This window comes from Bos indicus, chromosome 18, assembly GCF_029378745.1.
Source record: "Bos indicus isolate NIAB-ARS_2022 breed Sahiwal x Tharparkar chromosome 18, NIAB-ARS_B.indTharparkar_mat_pri_1.0, whole genome shotgun sequence".
Classification (NCBI taxonomy): domain Eukaryota; kingdom Metazoa; phylum Chordata; class Mammalia; order Artiodactyla; family Bovidae; genus Bos; species Bos indicus.
In genome coordinates, this window is record NC_091777.1 from 42,489,870 (window position 1) to 42,510,449 (window position 20,580).

Here is a 20,580-nt window from a genome sequence, read left to right on the forward strand (position 1 = left end):
AAATCTTCAGCTTGGCCGAGTCCAAGGGTGTCGAGGTCGCCAGGCAGGTGTTAGCCAAAAGGTCTCAATCTACAAGTTTGCCAGGCCCCGCCTGGCTGCTTGGTACCATGGCCTGACAGTGAGGAGACAAGAAGGGAAGAAAGAGGAGGGATCCATGGGTTCTCATGGATTCGAGTGAGAACTATGAGCTCGATTTAGGGAGAAATAGTTTCTGGGTGGCAGTATGTCTGTAATTCACATGTTATTTACAGAGGGAGAGAGAACGGGGTCATAAGTTGGAGAAGCCAGTGCTTTGCAGGGAGTTGCCGACCATTCCCCAAGAGTGCTGACCCCGGACGGTGGTGGCCTGCTCCCCTGCTTCTGCTTCTTGCTTTTCCCTATCGTCCCCTAACCCAAGATCCAGAAGACAGACACCTTCACATATGTCCCTGATCATAGGATCAATCTGGCCGGGCCAGGGGCCTTTCATGTCCTCCCAAGAACTTAAGAGGAAGAGTGTACGTAGAACCTCCTCCTGGGACATCTGTGGGGCGGCTGTCCCTGGCACTTCCCCTGATATATTTGTGTTATTACTACTGAAAATATATCTGTCCGGTGCCTGGTGAGTTCGGTCCCTCCGAGTCGACTACACACGCGGGTCAAACCTGCGCGTCTCATGGTTCCGCGATTCCCGAGTTCGGAGGGATACAGAAACCGGTTTCAGGCATGCTCCCAGGCCTGCGCGGTTCAGGAGGAGGCCAGAGACCGCTGAGGCGGCGCTAGCTGGGGCTCCTTCCTTGGGAAGGACGGTCCGCGCTCTAGGGTGCCGGCTTCGCGCACCGCATCCAGCAGCTGAATCATTTCCACGCTAGACTAGAGGGCGGAAAAGCCCGCGCCTGGCAGAGGACCTAGAATTCTGTAGAAGGCACACTGTGCAGAAATCTTTGTACCCTACTCTGAAGAGTTGCAGAGACCTTTCCTTTGAAAAGCCACAATACGGTTCTGCCCTGCAGAAGCACCTGGTAACTACTTAGCCGCGTGAGTCACGCAAAAAGTGGCCCCCTCTGGGAAGTGCCGTGTTTCTGAGAATAATTTTTTACACCCCTAAAAATAAAAGGAGAAGGGGGCTGAGGGACAGTGGGGAGATACCAAAATGTCCGGTGGCAACCGCCTGTAGGGGAAACTGGCGGCTCCCATTGCGATCAGCTGGACCACCCTGTTAAGAGCCCCCCAAATTCCCAGGGGCCATGAAGACAACTCCTGACTCCCAAGATTGCTCCTCGGGCGCAATGCAACCCCGCTCCTCCTCTGCGGCGGGATTCGGAGCCCTGTTCACTTCAAATGGTCCCAACAGCCTTTCCTTCAGGTCAAAGGGTTAGAAGCCCGACTCCAGCTCCCGGAACTCACGGACCCCAGGCGGCAGTGCCGGGCCCACCTGAGCGGGTCTCTCCCATCCCGGGAGCGCTTTTGTCCTTGGCTAACCCGAGCCTAGCCGGGAGAAGTCGGAAAGGGGAGAAGTACGCAGGCGTGTGATTCGAAACAAGTGTGCGGTGGAGGGGCGAGGATCCTGACCGCGGCGGGCGGCGCGAGGAGTCAGGAAGTTCGCGCTGGGGAAGGAGCAGGCGGGCCACCGCCTGGAGGCAGCCGAGGTTGTCTTCAAGGTGCGGTTGAGTGCTGAGTGACAGCCCGCCGGTCCCAAACCAGGCTGAATTAAGTGTGTCCCCATTTGGGATGGCCAGAAGGAAAAAGACCTCCGCAAAGAAGGCATCCTTGCAGCTGGCTATCCAGGCCGGGTAGCCAGGGCGGGCTTGGGACCCAGGGGTCTAAACATAGACCTTAGAGAAGGGTTGTCTGGAGGAGGCGCGGGCAGCCCGCAGGGACAACGCCCTCTGGGAGACTACACCCCATGTCAAGGTGTGAGGGCATCTGGCCCGCCGGTGGGCCCTTGGGGAGCCCAGTGCCAGCGGGACGAGGCGGCAGCGAGGGCTCTCCAGCCGTCGCCCGCCTGGAACGTCGGCGCTCTGGTCTGGACCCTTTGACATTCCTTGTCACCACAACCTGGGCTAGGCAGGAGGAGATACCCTGGGTGCTGAGAGGCGGACTGCCACCACCTGCATACCTCAGCCAGGGATTGGGCCCAGGACCTCAGCCCCTGTCGTGGCGGGAAGAATTCGGACCCTGGGGCCAGGCCCTAGCCAGGCGGTAAATTGTTTGCTAAAAGTGCATTTATACAGCAGCGAAGTTTGTTTCTCTTTTTCCGGTAGCTTTGTTTTAACGAACCAGATGTTTTGTCTGTAAATTCTCCCAAGAACTTTTACAGTTTTGACGTGAAATAAACCTTGGAAAATCGGAGCGGTATATTAATGCCACTTCTGTGGGGCCTCGGGGGAGCTACTTCAGGCTCCCAGGGATGGGAGCTGGGGGCGGGGCAAGGCACTCCTGGAAGAAAAGTAGGAGACTTCTCTTGGCCCAAGAATTGGTGCTGAGAATGTGAATCTCCCCAGTCCCCGCCATCCCACTCCCCAAACACTTGGGTACACAGGCTATCAACCCTTCCTCCCCAGAGCGGGCTTCCTACTTGGTAAATTTCTGTGTTTCCAACACAGAGGTCTGGCCCAACTTTGCAACTCTGCTCTCTGCAGGTCTGGCAATCCCACCAGGACCACCCGACTCAAAGGCAAAAAGCACCTTTGATCTTCCCTGGCCAGCTTTGAGATCCGCTCTCTGCTGGGGCGGGGCAGAGCAAGGCTGCCCGGGGCCATCCCTGAACTGGGCATGACTGGGACTTCCTGAACTTTGGATGGAAGCTGACCCAGTCATGCCCCCTAGAAAGCTAGAGCCAGCATGTCCCCTCCTTGATGTCTCATTTCCCCCTCCCTCCCCCCACCCGCCCCCAGACTTGGGATTTCCAGGCAATTATAAGCATCTTTAAAAACAAAAATTAAAAGCTATGTACCTAACAGGGAGGGAGGGAACGCCGTTATTGGAAGGGAATCGGGTATGCCTACAGACCCATCTCCTAGCTGGGTGATTGGTAGGGACTACTTTCTGGGGTTTCCCAAGACCTGCTGGGGATTTTCCGTCCCTAACACCCTGGGGCTCTCCTCTGCTCTCAGTACCGGATTTTCAGACTTGGGGAGCACAGTTTAGACTCCGCTCCCCCTTTTCACATAATTATCTTTCAAACCTAATCCTTTACCGAACTTTTCAAAAAAACTTTTTTTAGGAGATCTAATATTAAAAAAAGTAGAAAGTCTTCGTGTTTCTGTCTAAGACAGATATACATTAAGACCAGCTTGGAGGACACAATTACTGGCAAAATGCCTTTTGATCAAATCCCTTGCGTTGACCTGAGTTGCTCGGGGAATTCCAGAATTACTCGCTACAGCGAGGCGTGTTTTTTCCCACTCTGGGTGAAGTGGATTTTTATAAACCATTTAGGCAAAGCTTAAGGAAAAAAAAACTCTACACTCAACGCAGTAGCAGCCACTGTGGGGCTCGCCCCTGGCTGGAAGCAAGCAGCTCTTTGCTAGCTGAAAAGCAGAGGTGCCCAGCTCTTCCCTCGCGGATGCAAACAAGTTCCGCGGACAGAATCCTGCTTGTGAATCACCGCGAGGCTGAGCTCAGGCTCGTCCAATGCAAGAACCCGGGAGAGGAGGAGGTCTCAGAAATCAAGCCACCAGGTCTTCTCAAACCAGACAGCCCAGCGTTGCAAGCCTGGTGACCTCATTAACTAGCCGGGGAATTTGCAAAACGTGGAGGAATTTCGTTTTCTCTTTCTCTTCTTTAATAGCTCTTCTTTTCTATCTTATATATTATGGTTTTTGTGTTTGTCGCTGAATTTCCAAACGGGGAAAATCGAGACCGGGCGCAATTCTCAGTAGGGCAGGTACAAGAGAGGGATACTGGGCTGGGACCTCGTTCCTGTCATTTTTATTTCTTGAAACTTGGGTGCATAGCACTTGTGTTTCTAGAATAGCAAACCCAGAATTCTTCGGGACGGGGCGGCCAGCAGGTTGAGTTTCTTTGTATGCGGATAGTCTCTTTTTTTCGGCAGCTTTGATAACTCCAAGAATTTCCTCTTTCACAGAGCAGCTCTGAATTCTCCCTTCCCTCTTCATCTTTCTGCCACTTTTCTTTCCCAAATCTTCCTCCTCTTTCTTCCTGTTGCTCTCTGGTTCCTTGTTGTTTGTCTGCTATCAGTTGTGTCTGGACCCCATAAGAATTTGCCAAGATTATTTATTTCAAGTCTACCAAGTGTTCATCCCAAAGAGGTCTAGTCCTCCTCGCTGTGACACGGCAGAAGCGGTCACCCAGTGCACAGATTGAGAGGGAACAAAGTAGTTTGTAGCTGCTGCAGGTTTTTTTAGGGCGGGCAGGGGAGTGGGGGGGGAGGGTGGGCGGTCAGCAATAGGTTGATACTTGGTTTAAAACAAAAGAACATGTTAAGAAGTTTCAAAGCTGCCAATAAAAACCTTTAAGTGGCTTGTGATTCAGTGCCTCGAGTTGCGGCGATGGCATTGGTAAATGACTCTAATGCCCAAAGAAAAATATTACAAATGCAGCTGTCTCGGCCACCAATCGGGCGCCGCTCTCCTGCGCGGGCGGTGGCTCCTCTCTGGCGCGAGGGCACCCGTATTTGCATGATAAATTGACCAGACTGGCTGCAGCCAATGAAATATTCAAATTAGGCCAGGGGTTAGGGGTGGAGTCCCTGGGGCGCCCTCTTTGAGCCCGAGGCTGCAGCTGGCGGTACCACCTCTCCAACAGCGCCCTCTAGAGGCAGGCCGGGGGGCAGCCCCACCCACCCCAGGAATGAGAGAGGGGAGAGGCAGTGGGCCGGAGTGCTCTTATCACCTGGAAGACTAGGTCTCTGCACTCTTCGCTTGCAGTTGGATAGCAGAGGCAGGTGGTGACGCCAAAGAGGGGTTTAAGAAAAGCTCTAGCGCCTTCACTCCAACTCCCTTCTGTAGGTTCCGGTAACAAATCTAGCGTTTGCGTGAAACGTGTGTTCCATTGGGATTAACTCCAAGATAAGACACTTGCCCATCCCGGATCTTGACCACCCTCTTCAAAGCCCTCCAATATTGAAATTCTGAAGCAGACAAATCCAACTTGCACTGAGCAGAGGACTGTATGCCCATGCAGGTCAGGCCCACTGGAAGCTGGGACTGGGAGTTGGGGTGCTGCCGGAGCCTGGCCCCCCGGGAAAGCCTGAGCAGGCTGTTCAGGTGGGTGTGCTGACAACTGGCGTCAGCTACAGGACTCCTCCCCTGGAAAAGCGCATCCTGAAGGAAGCGCCCAACCCCCTAGGCAGGAGCTCCTGTCAATGTGCAAAGGCATGCAAGGAGGGACCTGTCTATAGCATCCTTCAGGAAGAATGTGGAAATAAGGGAGTGTGCCAGGGTCAGAAGGGACTGACCCGGCCCTGATACTGACCTTTGGTCTCTAAGGAACGAGGAGAATCTGCAGGCCTTCTGACCTGGTTCTGCCTGTGGCTCAGGACTCAGTGGAGACCTTTGCCTGGGACGCTGGATTCGCTTCCATCAGGGACCAGCAGATAGTTCTTTCTGCTCAGCATCTCTTCTTTCCCACCACCTCCCATGGCCCATCATTCCAAGTACCCCGGGGCCCACCATGCCCCTGCAGGCCTATACACACACTTTTAATTGATGTATAATTGATTTACTGTGCTGTGCTTAGTCGCTCAGTCATGTCTGACTCTGTGCGACCCCATGGACTGTAGCCCGCCAGGCTCCTCTGTCTATGGAATTCTCCAGGCAAGAATACTGAAATGGGTTGCCATGCCCTCCTCCAGGGGATCTTCCCCAACCCAGAGATCGAACCCAGGTCTCCTGTATTGCGGGAGGATCCTTTACCATCTGAGCCAGCAGGGAAGCCCTACAATGTATTACTGATTTCTGCTGTACAGCAAAGTGACTAAGTTATACGCATATATGCATTCTTTTTTTTAAAAATATTTTTTCCATTATGATTTATCCCAGGAGATTGGATATAGTTCCCTGTGCTATGAAGTAGGAATTGGTTTATCCATTCTAAATGCAATAGTTGGCTATACTAACCCCAAACTCCTAGTCCATCCCTCCCTCCACCCCTTTTCCCTTGGCAACCGCCTGTCTGCTCTTCTGCACGTCTGTGAGTCTGTTTCTGTTTTGTATATTTTTAAAGTACAGAGTTTTTAAAAGTGCAATTGTCTTTCTCTGCTGTGGAGTGGTGAGCATGTTGCTCTTTCTCCATCTCTGCAGGAATTAGAATTGGGGCCCAGCTACAGACTGCCCTGGGGAGTGCTTGATCTCCACCCCGCTCCCTGCCAAGGGGTCTGCAGGTGGTCGTCAGGCTGCAGGCGAGTGTGAGTTCCAACAAGAAGGGCCCTCCAGGCCCTGCTCTGCAGCCACACTCAGCTCAAGTCAGTCATCTGCAGCCATCCTCCCCAGCCCCATTCACCAGAGAGGGGGCACCCTGGTCAGGGGGTGCTCTCAGAACCTGGACCCAGGCTGGCTAACTGTTTGTAAATACACACAGAAAAAAAAAAAAAAAAAAAACTGTAGGTGCTGAATACAAATTTGACAGAGAGTGAATTGTGACATCACCTGAGAGATATTATCAATACCTTTAAAATCTGTAGACCCAATGTGGGGGGGGTAAATTCATAAGAAGTCTTTCACATCATTTAAGGCGCTTAGGAGTGTTTTGGCTGCTGAGAGGGGCTCTGGCTCTGGGTTTGCTGGGAATACTGGTGGGCAGTAGGGGGTGAACGGGTAAGTTCAGGTACCAAAGGGCCTCCCTGCTTTTCGAGAGAATTTGCAGTTCCTACTGACTTGAATGTCTGGGGTTAGGGTTCCCACTAGGAAGGCCTGCCGGTCACAGAAGCAGCAAGGTCTTTGTAGTTCCCCTGACTCTGTGTCATGTGGCAGGGAAGCCTCCCTTCAACCTCCCAGCAGCCCACAATCCCTCCTTCCTGCTCCTCAGGCCTCACCTGTCGGCCAGGAAAAATGAGACTTGAAAATGGGCCAGAGTCATCCTCCAAGAGGGACATTTGTCAAGGAGTCATGCCCGTCTCAAATGTCCAGAAATGCCAGCTGCTCGTTCTCTGGAGGACGATTCTATCTGGGGCATGTCAGGAGCCTAGAAGGTAGACAGCGAAGGTGAGAAAGTAAGAGGGCTGACTCTCCAGCCCAGGATGCATGACAGCATGCAGGGAAAGTAGGATCAGCAGCACAGAAGGCCCAAGTGCATGGCCGGCTGCACATGTGCACACGCCAGATGAGTGCAAGCTCTGCCCATGTGAGGCAGCGCCTGGGCTGGTGGCCCCTAACTCACCAAGTGACCTCGAGTGGATTGCCCCCCGTTGTGAGCCTCACTTCCTTCATCTCCTTCTTCAGCCCTGAGTAGAAAATCAGGGAAGAAAAATTTCATCCAAGTCAGAGAAGTCCTTCGAAGCTTTTACTTCTTTGCACTGTATCCCGGGAGCTTTCAGGGCTAGACCAGGGTTTGAAAGAGGCATGGTGTTACTAGCTGTCTGCCCATGGACGAGTCACACAGCAGAGCCCACTTCCCAGGTAGAGTCAGGCTTCCCTGGGATGATGGATTTATGTTGATGCTTTGGTGAAAAACTTGGCATACAGTGGTTGTCCAGTGATGCTGACCCCTCCTGCAGCCCTGTGAGAAGGGCAGCCACCGGGTCAGACTTCTTGAAGACAAAAGCTTATAAAACAGGATGAGGTGGGATGCCCCAGAGGATACTGCAAGCAGGTGCTGTGAGTGGGACAAGGAGAAAGAAGGCGGGGAGGTGCGGAAGGCAGGGCAGGGCACAGGCCTTCTAACTTCCTGGGAAGAGTGGGCATATGCAGGGCGAGTAAGGTGGATTCTCCAGGCCTTTCTGGGAGCTAATTAAAGGAATGGGTTTAGTGAGGAGCCTCGCTGATATTTCTATTTTCCCTGTTAGTAGTGACTGGAATTTGTACCATCCAGGTCAGATGGAAAATAGAAGCCTGGAAAATCTGACACTCTCATTGATTTGCTCACATTGCCATCGCTACTTGAGAGAGGAAGCACTGTGACTGCAAAATTGCAATTAGGAGCCAGCCTGTTAAGGGTTCCTCACATGAGCTCCCGTGCTGTGTAGCTCCCAGGCCTACCTTGTCTCCTTTCCTGAGGAGGTAGATTCATTCATAGTTCTGAATGAAGCAGGGAATGCAAACGTGTCACACCTCCTCATGGTAAGGCTCACATGCTGTCTGGCACTTTGCTCTCATTTTGGTCAGGTCTTTGAAAAGATGGCAATTTCCCCAATGTTTTAAAAGTATTAGCTTCCTTTCAAACATTCTTTAACCTTTAATGTTTTGTAAGTTGATGAAAAGGTCATTTGGTTCTGAGGATGCTGCTGTTTCATAATTGTTCAGCCATCAGGGTGAATTCCATCCAAATCTTGAGTTCTTTAACGGGGCTCAGTCCACTACCACCACCACCACACACACACACACACACGCACACGCACACACACACACACACACACACGCACACTCTAGATTCTACCTTTCATTATTCATCTGTGTAAGTATATGTATGTATGTCTATATATTTGCATCTGTGTACACACATATGCTTCTAGAGACTTGAATTTAGATTAACATCGCAACATGCTCACAGAGTGACTTCTTTGCAGGAAAATATCTATAAAACTTACTTTTTTTGAATGATATGATTTGCTAAAGATTGGATGATAACCGTTTCTTATGCACTGCCCATTTTCCTGATTTTTTAAAAAAAGAGTCTAGTCAATTTCTAATTTAACGTTTCATTGTTGTGCCTACAATAAATGTGTCCAGAAGCCTAGGAGACCTAAGATGTTTTATTTCTGTCTCCTTGCATAGTGACACGGATTCTCATAGCTGTTCTCTGCCGCTTTTACCTTTCTAAACTGAAAGAGTCCTGGAAACAGATGTCTGGGCTTGTTAGATTTATATTTAAAATAAAGTTAATAGGCTCAAATAAAAGCATGGAAGAATTGTATACAAGGGAACTTTGTGAAGTAAATGCCTGGACCAGCACTATACAGCTTACTCAAGAGCCATTGGGTGTGGTCTCCTGTGTTTCTGGCCCTGATGATTGAAATTTTAAGATGAAAGATCTCCAGGCAAATACAGATAGCTGTGTCTTGTCTTTGTCGATTCGTGTAAGGAACAGATCTGGTCTGAACTGCAGTGAATCTGAAAGAGCACGCTGTCAGATTAACACATTAGACTTAAAAGACAGAATTGATACTTTTCAAAGGTTTCAACTTTTACTTGAAAGCAAACACTTCTGAAAAGCCCTTGGCTGGAATAAATTGATTGAAAGAAAGCAAAACTTGTGACCATCCGGATAGTCTCTCTCTGGGACCACCTCTCTAGAATTCTCTCAAATTTAGCCCATATTCCAGGCTCCAGACTGGTTCTTGGCACCTCTCTGGTCTGTGATTATTTTTTGACTTCTTATGTTTCTCTGTATGAGATACATTAAAAACGTAGAAAAAGGTGTAAATCATATGTGGCTTAGATAATAATTAGAAGACCAACACTTGTATAACCACCATACTCAATCACCAGAAATGATCCCTCTACCCCCTGATTATCATCACCTTTCCTAGAGGCCACCACCCTCTCTACTTTGTAGTCATTGCTTTATTACCTTGCTTGGTAGTTTTAACACTTCGGTACAAATACCCCTGTGCCTGTATTTAAACTTTGCATAAAGAAAATCGTAATGAATGAATCATTTCATGTCTTATTTCTTTCACCTGGAGACTTGACCATGTGAATGTGTGCAGTTGGTCTTTTTTAAAGCTGTGGATCATGAATATATTGCAGTATAGTAGGTTTTTCTTTTTTTCCAGTTTTTTTGGCTATTATGAAAAATGCTGCTGTGAACATGCTTATTCATGTGTTACGCACATGTGGGAGAGCTTGTCTGTTACACATATATGTAGGGGCAGGATCGCTAAGTCATAGGGTATGTGTATCTACAATTCCCAACTGTTTTCCAAAGTAGTTATGCCAATTTTCACTCCCACAAGCAGTGTTTTTACATGTCCCCATTGTTCTACATCCTTGTCAACATGTGATATTTCAAGCTTTTCTTCCCCTTCTTTTTAATATTTTCTAATCTAGTGGTTGCTGTTGCTATCTCTCTGTGTTTAATATGCATTTCCATGAATGCTAATGGGGTTGAGTGCCTTTCCAGATGTTTATGGTCACTTGGATTTCCCTATTCATGAGGTTCCTGTCCAAGTCCTTTTCCCATTTTTTTTTTTTTTGCATATGTTTTCTGTTGTTTCGCAGAGGTTCTCTATTGCCCTGTTTGCTGCAAGTTGCTTTGCAACTGTGGATCAGAACAGAAGTGTTTCAATGAGCTGATGATTGTATTTCCTAGGAAGTTTCAGTCTGCAGGTAATAGCACCCCCTGCCTATACTGGCTTAAGGAAATTGTCTAGTGGTAAATCCTGGCTCAATTATACAAACAGGAACCTAGTTTTCTCTCCCCTCTCTTAACTCTGTGTTCTCAGCATCATCTCATCCTCAAGGTATTTTGTTTGACTTCAAGAGTGGTCACAAGTGGTAATTAAATCTGCTTGCCTCTTTGTCCGCATCCAATAGGAAAGATAATTAAAAAAAAAAAAACTTTGTCACTGGCCCGTGTAATCTACATCCTTCCCTTCAGTTTTCAGAGGCCACTTTGGACAGTAACCATCCCCAGGGAACACCATACCTTGATAGACTTAATCCCTTATAGGATAAAATGAATGAGGGGGGGCAACCTCAAGCAGCCACACATTCACTGCCAAGCCTGCCGGGGTTTTAAATTTTTGTTTTCGAATTTACATAGAGTAAATTCTCTCATTTAGTGTATAGTTCTCTGAGTTTCGACAGATTCATGGAGTTAGATAACCACCACCACAATCAAAATTTGGAGAAGTCCCATCGCTCCAAACAGGCTTCCCAGGTGGCACTGGTGGTAAAGAACCCACCTGCCAATGCAGGAGATGTAAGAAACGTGGGTTCAGTCCCTGGGTAAGGAAGATCCCAGGAGGTGGGGCAGCCCTCTCAGGTATTCTTGCCCAGAGAATCTCATGGACAGAGAAGCCTGGCGGGCTGCAGTCCATGGGGTCGCACAGAGTAGGTACGACTGGAGAGACTTGGCACACAGGCACATCACCCCAGACTCTCCTTTGTGCTGCTCTTTCATAGTCAAAGTATCCTCCTACCCCTCATTGCCACTGCCCGTGCCAGGAACCACTGGTCTGTCCTTCACCCCACCCTTTTGCCTTCTCCAAGATGTACTAAATGGGGTTATACAGTAGGTTACCTTTGGGGTTTGGCTTCTTTCACTCTGCGTTTGAGATTTATCCATGTTGTTGAGTTTTTCAACAGCTGGTGTAAATGGATCACAGTTTGCTTATTCACGCATCTGTTGAAGGACAATTAATTAGGTTGTCCCCAGTTTAGGGTGACTGTGAATAAAGCTCCTATACTTGGACATACAGGTTTTGTATGAACATAAGTCTTCATTTCTCTTGCATCCCAGTGCTTAGGAGTGGGATTTCTGGGTTTTATGGTAAGAGTCCCAGTTTCCTAGGTGGCACAGTGGTAAAAGAATCTGCCTGCCAAGGCAGAAGACGCAGGAGACTCGGGTTCGATCCCTGGGTTGGGAAGATCCCCTGGAGAAGGAAATGGCAATCCATGGCAGTATTCTTGCCTGGAAAAATTCCAAGGACAGAGGAGCCTGGCAGGCCACAGTCCATGGGGTCATAAAGAATCAGACATGACTGAGCGCGCACACACACACACACACACACACACACACACACGCATGCACACACATGGTAAGAGTATGTGTAACTTTATAAGAAGCTGCCAAACTGTTTTCCAAAGTGGATGTTATCATTTTGTGTCCCCAGCAGCAAAGACTGAGAGTTCTGTTTGCTTCTGAAGAGGGTTTAATGGATGGGTAAATGCTTTGCAAAGAGTGGGGTTACTACTCAGATGCCAAGGTGGGAGAATTTAGAAGAGGTTGTTCTAAACTCACCTCCTCTGGGCTCCCAGCCCATCTGCTGTTTGCAGACAGAGTATTTCCAAGAAGAAATACTTTCAAGAGGGAATAGGTGAGCACCACTCTACTCATTTTGCAAATGAGGGTGTGGCACTGCCTCTCTTGGATGAGCCGTCCATGGTCTTGTATTTTATTCCTGGATTCACAAAGTAAATGAAGTATGGGCATTTGGAATGTTGCTATGCTATGTGGCAAGAACTAGCTAGAGAAACATATCCAGATGTACAATCAGAATGTCAGGGCTAGTGGGGACCTTAAAAGCTCTCACTTTGGACATGATTACCTATCACACACCCAGAACCCCAGAATCCCAGCCCAGGACTCTTTGTCTCCCAGGTTCAGGGCAGGGTCCCAGCAATGGTAAACTGGGATGGGCTTATGGGTCATGGCAGCTGTGTGCTCAGGAACAGAAATGAGGCTAAATGCCAGGTACACTGTGGCCAGAGTGCCTGCATTCCAGCTTGCATCCCCCAAGCCTTCACTTCCTTTATTTTAGTGCCCAGTTCTGAGGCACCTTCACATTTCAAATGTCCTGAGAATATGTTTAATTAGAACTTGGCCATACAGCCTTTTAAAATAAAACAGAAGGGTCCAGCTAATTATATCGCTCAGCATTCTGCGGCAAACATATATTTTTTAATAAAACACTTTCCTAACCAGAGGAATCCCTTGAGAGGCAAATCCTCATTTATAAGAAGTTTCCCAAAGGGACTTAAAGATGACTTATAAAGAAAGGAGACAAAGAGAGTAAGGAAGTGTTTTCCAAGAGCTTTTAAAAGATATGCTCATTCTGAGGTTGAAGTCCAGATATTTTAAAGATGTAAATTTTTTGTTCGAGTGTCTTATAATAATTTCCTTTTTTAAATATAATTTATATATTCCCTTTCCCCTTTTTGATTATTACTATAAATACCCACATTTCTTATCCAGATTCTTTTTTTAATAAGTACAATATTTAAATAAACAAGTGATTTTCTCACAATGCACTCCATTTCGCACTGGTTCCCACCCCCTCTTCCAGCTCTGCCGCTATGCACCCACGCCCTTCTCAGTTCATTTTGTTATAGCCCCATTTAAAAAGAAGCAAAATAAATAGGTGAGCTTCATTCAATTAGATATTTTATTTAACTAATCATAGCCCCCAAAGTGTCATTTCAACATGTAATCAATATAAAATGATTCGTAATAGATTTTTGTATTCTTTTTTCATGTAAACCTTTGAAAGCTGGTGTATGTATTGTATTTACAACACATTTCAGTTCAGATCAGCCACGTTTCAAGTGCTCAGTGGCCACACAAGTAGCTAATAGCTACTAGATGGGGCAGTGCAAGTCCAGACAAGGAGTCTTCCAGAGAAACTTGCTGTCCTTGGCATCTTAACTTAGTCCCCAAATCCAGCGACCATATGCCTCCCTCATACCCTTTACTGGCCTTTTGTGTTGGCAGTAGGTCAGGTGGTCACATGTAATATGACTACCTTACCTGGGCATTTTTACCTCTTTCCTGCCTTGCTAATGATACACCACAGTATCTCCCCAGCCCGGTTTGTTTTGGACTCATTCATTCAGAAACATTTATTGAGCACTTCCCAGATGTTAAGCCCTGTGCCCGGCCCTGGAAATACAGGTGAGCAGACAGACTTTTCTTGCGAATTAATTACAGAACTTTTCAGTGTTCTTAGGGTCTAGTGGGGACACAGACTTTACTCAAATTGTTATGGAAGTCTGTAATTTCAAACTGTGATAAGGGCTGTGAAGGAGATGTACATTAAAAAAAAAATGCTAACCCTTGGGTCACTGCTTGTGTGGCTTGTCCCTCGGGGTGTTTAGTAGAAGTTGTCCAGCCCCCAGCCAGGTTGTCTTGCTGAACATTGATGTGACAGAGGAGAGGCAGATGAGACAATCTCAAGATCTCCCTAGTCCCGAGCATCTGTAAGGAAATTTCCAGGACCAGTAGCCACTCACCAGTTCTTAAGCCAGTGACCCAATTCATCCATTTGTGTTTGTATAGGTTGCTCAGTTGTGTCTGACTCTTTTGTGACCCTATGGACTGTAGCCCGCCAGGCTCCTCTGTCCATGGAATTCTCCAGGCAAGAATACCGGAGTGGGTTGCCATTCTCTTCTTCAGGGCATCTTCCCAACCCGCGATTGAACCCAGGTCTCCCGCATTTAGGCAGATTCTTTACTATCTGAGCCACCAGAGAAACCCTATTATGAGGCTGCTAGAACACCAGTCGTAAAGAGGAAGCAGAACACAACTCATTCATTCATTCAAGCATCAATTCTTACCGAGTAATCTGTGGGATGTGAGGCCCCACTCTGGACATTCAGGGAAGCAAGGCCAGCATTCTCTTTGGCCAGACTACACTGCCAGCTGGGCACACTTTCCTAGAGAAGATAACACTTTAAAGAAGAGGAAAAATCAATGCTGATAGAACTCCTTCTCTGGTTCCTAAAATGATATTGTCCCCCGTGGCTGGTGATTTGAGCCTGGGACCGAGCTGGGCAGCCTGAGCCCTGCATGGATGCAATCTTGCGAGCGCCTCAAACCTGGCCGGATCAATAAACAAGAGGCAGTGCCGAAGCCAGCTGGGTGGAGGGGGGCTGGGTTCAAGGGGCAAAGTCTACCATTCCTCTTCTACTCCCTGAAAGAGGACAGGGACCCTCCCTTCAGTCCGAAGTCCCCGGGGACAGGGTAATTTCAGCTGCACTTGATGTAACCTATACATCACTGCCTTCTCGACCAGTTCTCAAATTAAACTCTGATGTATAAAGTTAAACAAAAATGAGATAAAAATTGGCAGAGGTTGAAGAGGGTCAAAGTAGTCAAAACGCAAGGTAGACCATTGCTCCTTTTGATTTATGTTGTTCTGTACACTTAGAAAAAAGAAAATTGTAAATCTCCCTGAGACTTTTTTTTCAATGAGAGTGAGGCATTACTAATTTATTTTCAATAGAGTCCCAGGTTTCTCAACTGGGAGGAGCGCTGGGCCTATTGTTTCTGGTGAAGACGTCATGGTTTGACCTCAGAAGGGGCTTGTGATGACAGGAAAGCACCCTGCAGAATTAGAATTCTCAGGCAGCAGGCTTAACCAGGATCCAGCGGCATCGCTGATGCTGCAGACCTCAGGGTCTGCTCTGCCTTCTCATTTAATCTCCACAATCCCGGATGAGGTGAAGCACACAGAATTTATCGTTCCCCTTTGTTAGCTGAGGAAACTGAGGCTTAAGGAAACTGCATGTCTTTGATAAAATACCAGCATGCCTAAGGTGCCGTGGCACAGAAGTGGAGAGGACAAAGGCCAACTCTTACAGACCTCAGCTTCCAGGGAAAGAGAAAATAGCCAAGTGAAATGAATAAAAATAAATATGATTAAAGGTAGAATGAATTGCTGTGAAGAATATGGAGCAGGAGAAGAGAATAGAGAGGTGGGGATATGGAAGCCAATGGAAGGTGTAAACCATCACTTTGATGATTTTGGAAGATCACAAGGGCAGCTATGTGGATGATGAAGTTAGGTGGGCAAAGGTGAGGTCAGGGGGTCAGTGAGTAGGCAGGGACCCTGGTCCCAGCAGGACACAGTGGTCACTTGGCCCATAGTACTGGCTACGGTGGGGCTGAAGATCTATTTTGAAGGTAGGGCATCTGAAAAGGAGTCTTTCTTCACTGCACAGCCTGCAGTCACTTTGCAACACTGAGGTACCTGAATCCCAAGCCAACTGCTTCTTGCGGGGAATGAAAAAGGGGAAAGATGGGGCTGAGATAGCAATAGTGGAAAGCAGGCATTCTGGAGAGGGGTACTTGGTCCAGGCATATTTGTGCGTGCACATGTGTGTTTATGAGTGTGTGTGTTGTGACACACACTTTCAGCCCTGTTTTTTCTAATTAATTGTGAAAATGAACTTCCAGCGCATTTACCTGTGTTCTTTCCTTAAGCCCTTAGTCTGTCTCTTGTCGCTGCCGCTCCACTGAAACCACTCTCTTCAAGGGCATCCTCACCTTCCACATTGCCCAGGCCATGACCAAAGACCCAAGTTTCCTCACACAGTGGCAGCTCAAGGGGTTCCTGAGGCCCATCTGCCTGGTACCTGGCATAGATTTCTGCACAGAGGTCACCTCCGTGGGAAGAGACTAGGATGAGGTTTCTGTGGATGTCAAGACCAGCCTTCAGCCCGTGTTCTGATGCAACCGCAGCTGCTGCAGGGCCCACAGCCTGAGGGGCTTCACAGGTACCAGTGTGAGGGCGCCTCAGGTAGAGCTCATCCCTGACATGAGTAGCTTCTTCTCTCTACAGAGCACTGGCAGCCTCAGGCCAACCTCACCAAGTTCTCTGGAACTTCCTCTGAAGGTCCTTCTCTGTGTTGGGCTCTGGAGGGGAAGGGAGCATGGAAGGGGGTTGGGAAATGCAGAAGAGCTGGTCTACTGAGGCCACACCCTTGCTGGGCACCCAGGTAGACTGCATGTCTCATTCTCCCTTGTAGGTTGATGTGGTCATCTCAGTTTCCTCAGATGGAACGTGAGCAGAAGGGATGTGTTCTAGCGTCAGGCCTAAGCCACAAAAAGCCCCTGGGAACACTCCTCCATTCTTGGCAGCTTCCATCAGCTGGACACAGATGACGATGCGGAGCCAGGGAAAAGTGAAGCCGCAAACTAGAGGGAGGCTGGGTCCCTGAGTAACACTTCAAAGACTGCCACTTGAGCAGGAAATAAACATCCAACTGTGTAGAAATTTTGCCTGTTGGGCCTGTTTGTTACACAGCTTGGCTGACCGTAATACAATTCTTGTTCTCAGAGAGTTTATAGTCCCATTAAAAAGACTCAGTTACACAATTCTGAAACAATAGTGGGTGTCTCAGAAGAGGAGGTGGGTTATAGGGTTTGGGCTTTCAATTCTGAAGTTCCCCTAGGCTACAGGCTCCTGGCCCTGTGACTTTACCATCTAAACCCTTTTCTAGAAAAGTGGGAAAGAGTCAGATTGGGGGAAGGCGCTACTGGCAGAGGAACACCACAGCTAAAGGCTCACAAATAGGACTTGAAGCAAACAACAAGATGAGATGAATGCCAATGATCCTCAGAAGGGGAACACAAGTAAATGGTCCCTAAATATCTAATAACTTCTGCTGTCACAGGTGGAATAGGATCAGAGGTCTATAACTTCTCTCTGACCTAATATACCTCTCCAGTTCCTGAAAGCAGGGAACACTGAGCCTGCTATGCAGGACATCAGTCTCCCACATCCCTTCTCCAGGCTGGTCCCTCAACCTGTTATCTGGGCTTCAGGGGATAAGTTCTCCCAGTCTCAGATGCTTGATGAGAACAGCAGTCTTACCCTGCTTTCTCCAGAGGCTATAAGGAAGGGGATTTCATCATGTTTCTGAGCTGAGGGTCCTAATGGAGGCTTCTGAGTATCAGCTGAAATTCAGATGTGGTCTTTGTGGCCCCAGTTCCCAGCTGGGCACTGGCAAGTATGACTGGGCTGGGGCCATCTGAACACAATAAGCTTGGGAGCAGAGCCGACTGCTCATTTCTGGTTTCTAACTGAGGACCCAGAGTCCTGGGGCAGGGGCCTCGCCACCCTTCACCCTCTGCTGGTGGCAGGACCACAGAGGTATTGAAAGCAGTTTCCCCTTTGATGGGGGGAAGACAGACACGGATGCTACTGGTTCTCTTGTGGTGGACTCTGCACCCCCCACAAACCCTGACTGCACCCTAATAGACAGTGCTTCTCTGGGCACACGATGACAAGTATGAAGGCACCTAAAAGTCCCAGCTCTCTGTTTTGACTTGTGGTGTGACCTTGACCTTCTTACTCACCTCACCCCCCACCCCACTGCTTCACAACAATTATTTCACAAGGTTCTATTAAATTAGCATTCATTGTTTATTATATAAATATTGTTCACTGTTGAGTTAGGTAGTATAGCAGGATACTTTGATTGTTTCTGTTCTTTTTTTGGGGGATGCTGTGCTGGATCTTGAGGCACACAGGGTTTTTCTCATTGTGGTGTGTGGACTCCTCCTATTGCAGAGCACAGGCTCTAGAGAGCTCAGCCTCAGTAGTTGTGATGCTCAGTTTCCCTACAGCATGTGGGATCTTAGTTCCCTGCCCAGGGATCGAACCCACATCCCCTGCATTGGAAGGCTGGATTCTTAACCGCTAGACTGCCGGGGAAGTCCTGCTTGATTTTCTTGGTACATACGATTAAGCCACCCCTACAACCTCTCCATATGACTTTTCACAAGGTCGAATGTATCAGATGGTCTCTTGCTGTTGGAGGCGTCTGCTGAGTCCTCTGATGGTATGGTCTGGTCTGTACTTGAGTGTCATCACAGCTATTGTCTGGAGCTTTTAATCACTGCCAACCTGGGAACTCCCTTCCCCTCTTTCAGACATTGGATACCCTGCTTCCTGGAGCTTCTGTCTTTTCTTTCTTGGTTTAATCCCTCCTTTCACTGATGCACAATGCCTAGGAGCCTTCTGACGATGTAGTTATGACGTCTGGATTAAGCTGGCAGGTGAAAGAAGTTTCTTCTGCCTTCTCTTCTAACCATCCCACAAACAGAGAACAAAACAAAACCATGGCAAATAAATGAGAGGGCAAGAATGCCAAGCAGAAACACAAACTCGGTGTCTATAACCTGATACTGAAAAGGGTGGAACGTGGATGGGAGAGGCTTGTCTGCAGCAACACTGGGGTCAATCTGCCAGGCGGAACCCCCAGTAGCTCAGAGCACACCACACATGGCTTAGGAGACACCACACGTGGCATGAGGTCACCTTCGAGGGAGGCAGTCTGGCCCACATTCAAGAACCTATGACCCCCTCCCCAATTATCTGAAAGATGGGTGTTGAAAAGCTAGAGTGAATATCAAACACAAAACAGTGAGATTTAGAGCAAGTCTGCTGTTAAACACAGACCCCCAGTTCCCTCTTCTCTCAACGAGCAGAGGCAGGTCAGGAGGTAAACTTTTCCTTATGTAATACAAGTTCTAGGCATTTTAACACAGGTGTAGATTCCTGTACCCTCTACTATAGTCAGGATACAAAAGAGTTCCATCACCCTCCGGCCCCACAAAACCCCACTCCACCATGTTTCCCCCTTTTTGGACACACCCACCCCTTACCCCAGACCCCTAGTAAGCTTTGGTCTGTTCTCCACAACGTACCTCTTCAAAAATGTCATACAGGTGGAATCAGAGCATATGTATGTAACCTCTCGAAACTGGTTTTTCATTTGGCACAATGACTTTTTGATTCACCCAAATTATTGCATACATCAGTCTTTGTTTCTCTTTGTTGCTGAGTGATGTCCCATCGTAGGGATATACCGCAGAGCAATTATCCATCTCCCCTCAAAGGACATTTGGGCTGTTTTCTGTTTCGGCAATTATGAATCGTGCTGCTACAAACATTTGTACACAGGGTTTGGTGTGAAGACAGATTTTTATTTCACTTGGGAAGGTACCCAGGAGTAGGATTGTGTGGGTTACAGGGTGAATGTACATTTACAGGAAATGACCAAACCCTTTTATAGACTTACTCCGCTACTCTTCTTCCCACCAGCAATGCACGAGCGTTCCTGTTGCTAGACCTAACCAGAACTTGGTATTGACAGTACTTTTGTTGTTGCTGTTGTTAGTCATTTTAATAGGTATATAGTGGTATCTCATTATGGTTTTAAGTTCTATTTCCCTAATGACTAATTATGTTGAACACTTTTCATGCGCTTCTTCATCATCCTTACATCGTTTTGGTAAAGTGTCCCTTGAAGTGTATGTCTGTTTTTTAATTGAGTTGTTTGTTTTATCGTTGAGTTTTGAGAGTTCTTTGTATATTAAAGGTGCAAGCTCTTTGTTGTATTGAATAGGTGATTTGAAAAATTTTCCCCCAGTTGGTAGCTTATCTTTTCATTCCCTTCCTTGTCTTTTTTTGAGTAAAATTTTTAAATTGTGATGATGGAGACCATCTTTAAACTTATTCCTATCCCCACTACTATGCACTTATTGAGCACTGGGGTATGCAGATTCCTGCTAGGTACTGCAGAAGACTCATGGGATTGAGTGCTTAAGGAATCATCTGATGAAGTCACTGCCCTTTCCCCTCGGGATGGGTGTCCAGTTTCGACCCTGAGCCCTGAGAGGGGCTTGGGACTTCCTCAGATGTTGTACCTGCAACTCTGCTAAGTTTTAAACTTGTCCATTAGAATTATAGCTGAGCATCCCCATCTTACCCACACTTATAAAAGTCATTTCCTCCCTCTCCCCACATAACCTGCTCGTCCAAATTCAGCCCAGGCTTGAAACCTTCTCTGATCCGAAACTTCCATTTCTTCGTCTGTTGCCTGCTTTGATTATGTCACCCTTTCTGCCAGCTGGTTGGGTTTTAAGGATTAAATCACCTATGTAAAGCTTTTAGAAATGCCCAGCACCAAGCCTATTACAAAATATGTTTCCCATGTAAGTTGCTGCAAAACCAGACAAACCCCTAAACGC

At 47.8% G+C, this 20,580-nt stretch overlaps 1 long non-coding RNA gene across 1 annotated transcript in view; it reads left to right on the forward strand.

Annotated features, from left to right (window-relative positions):
* Positions 1-20,580, forward strand: part of LOC139177096 (uncharacterized) — a 39,749-nt gene that overhangs the window by 2,124 nt on the left and 17,045 nt on the right. The gene's annotated exons all lie outside the window — the stretch shown is intronic.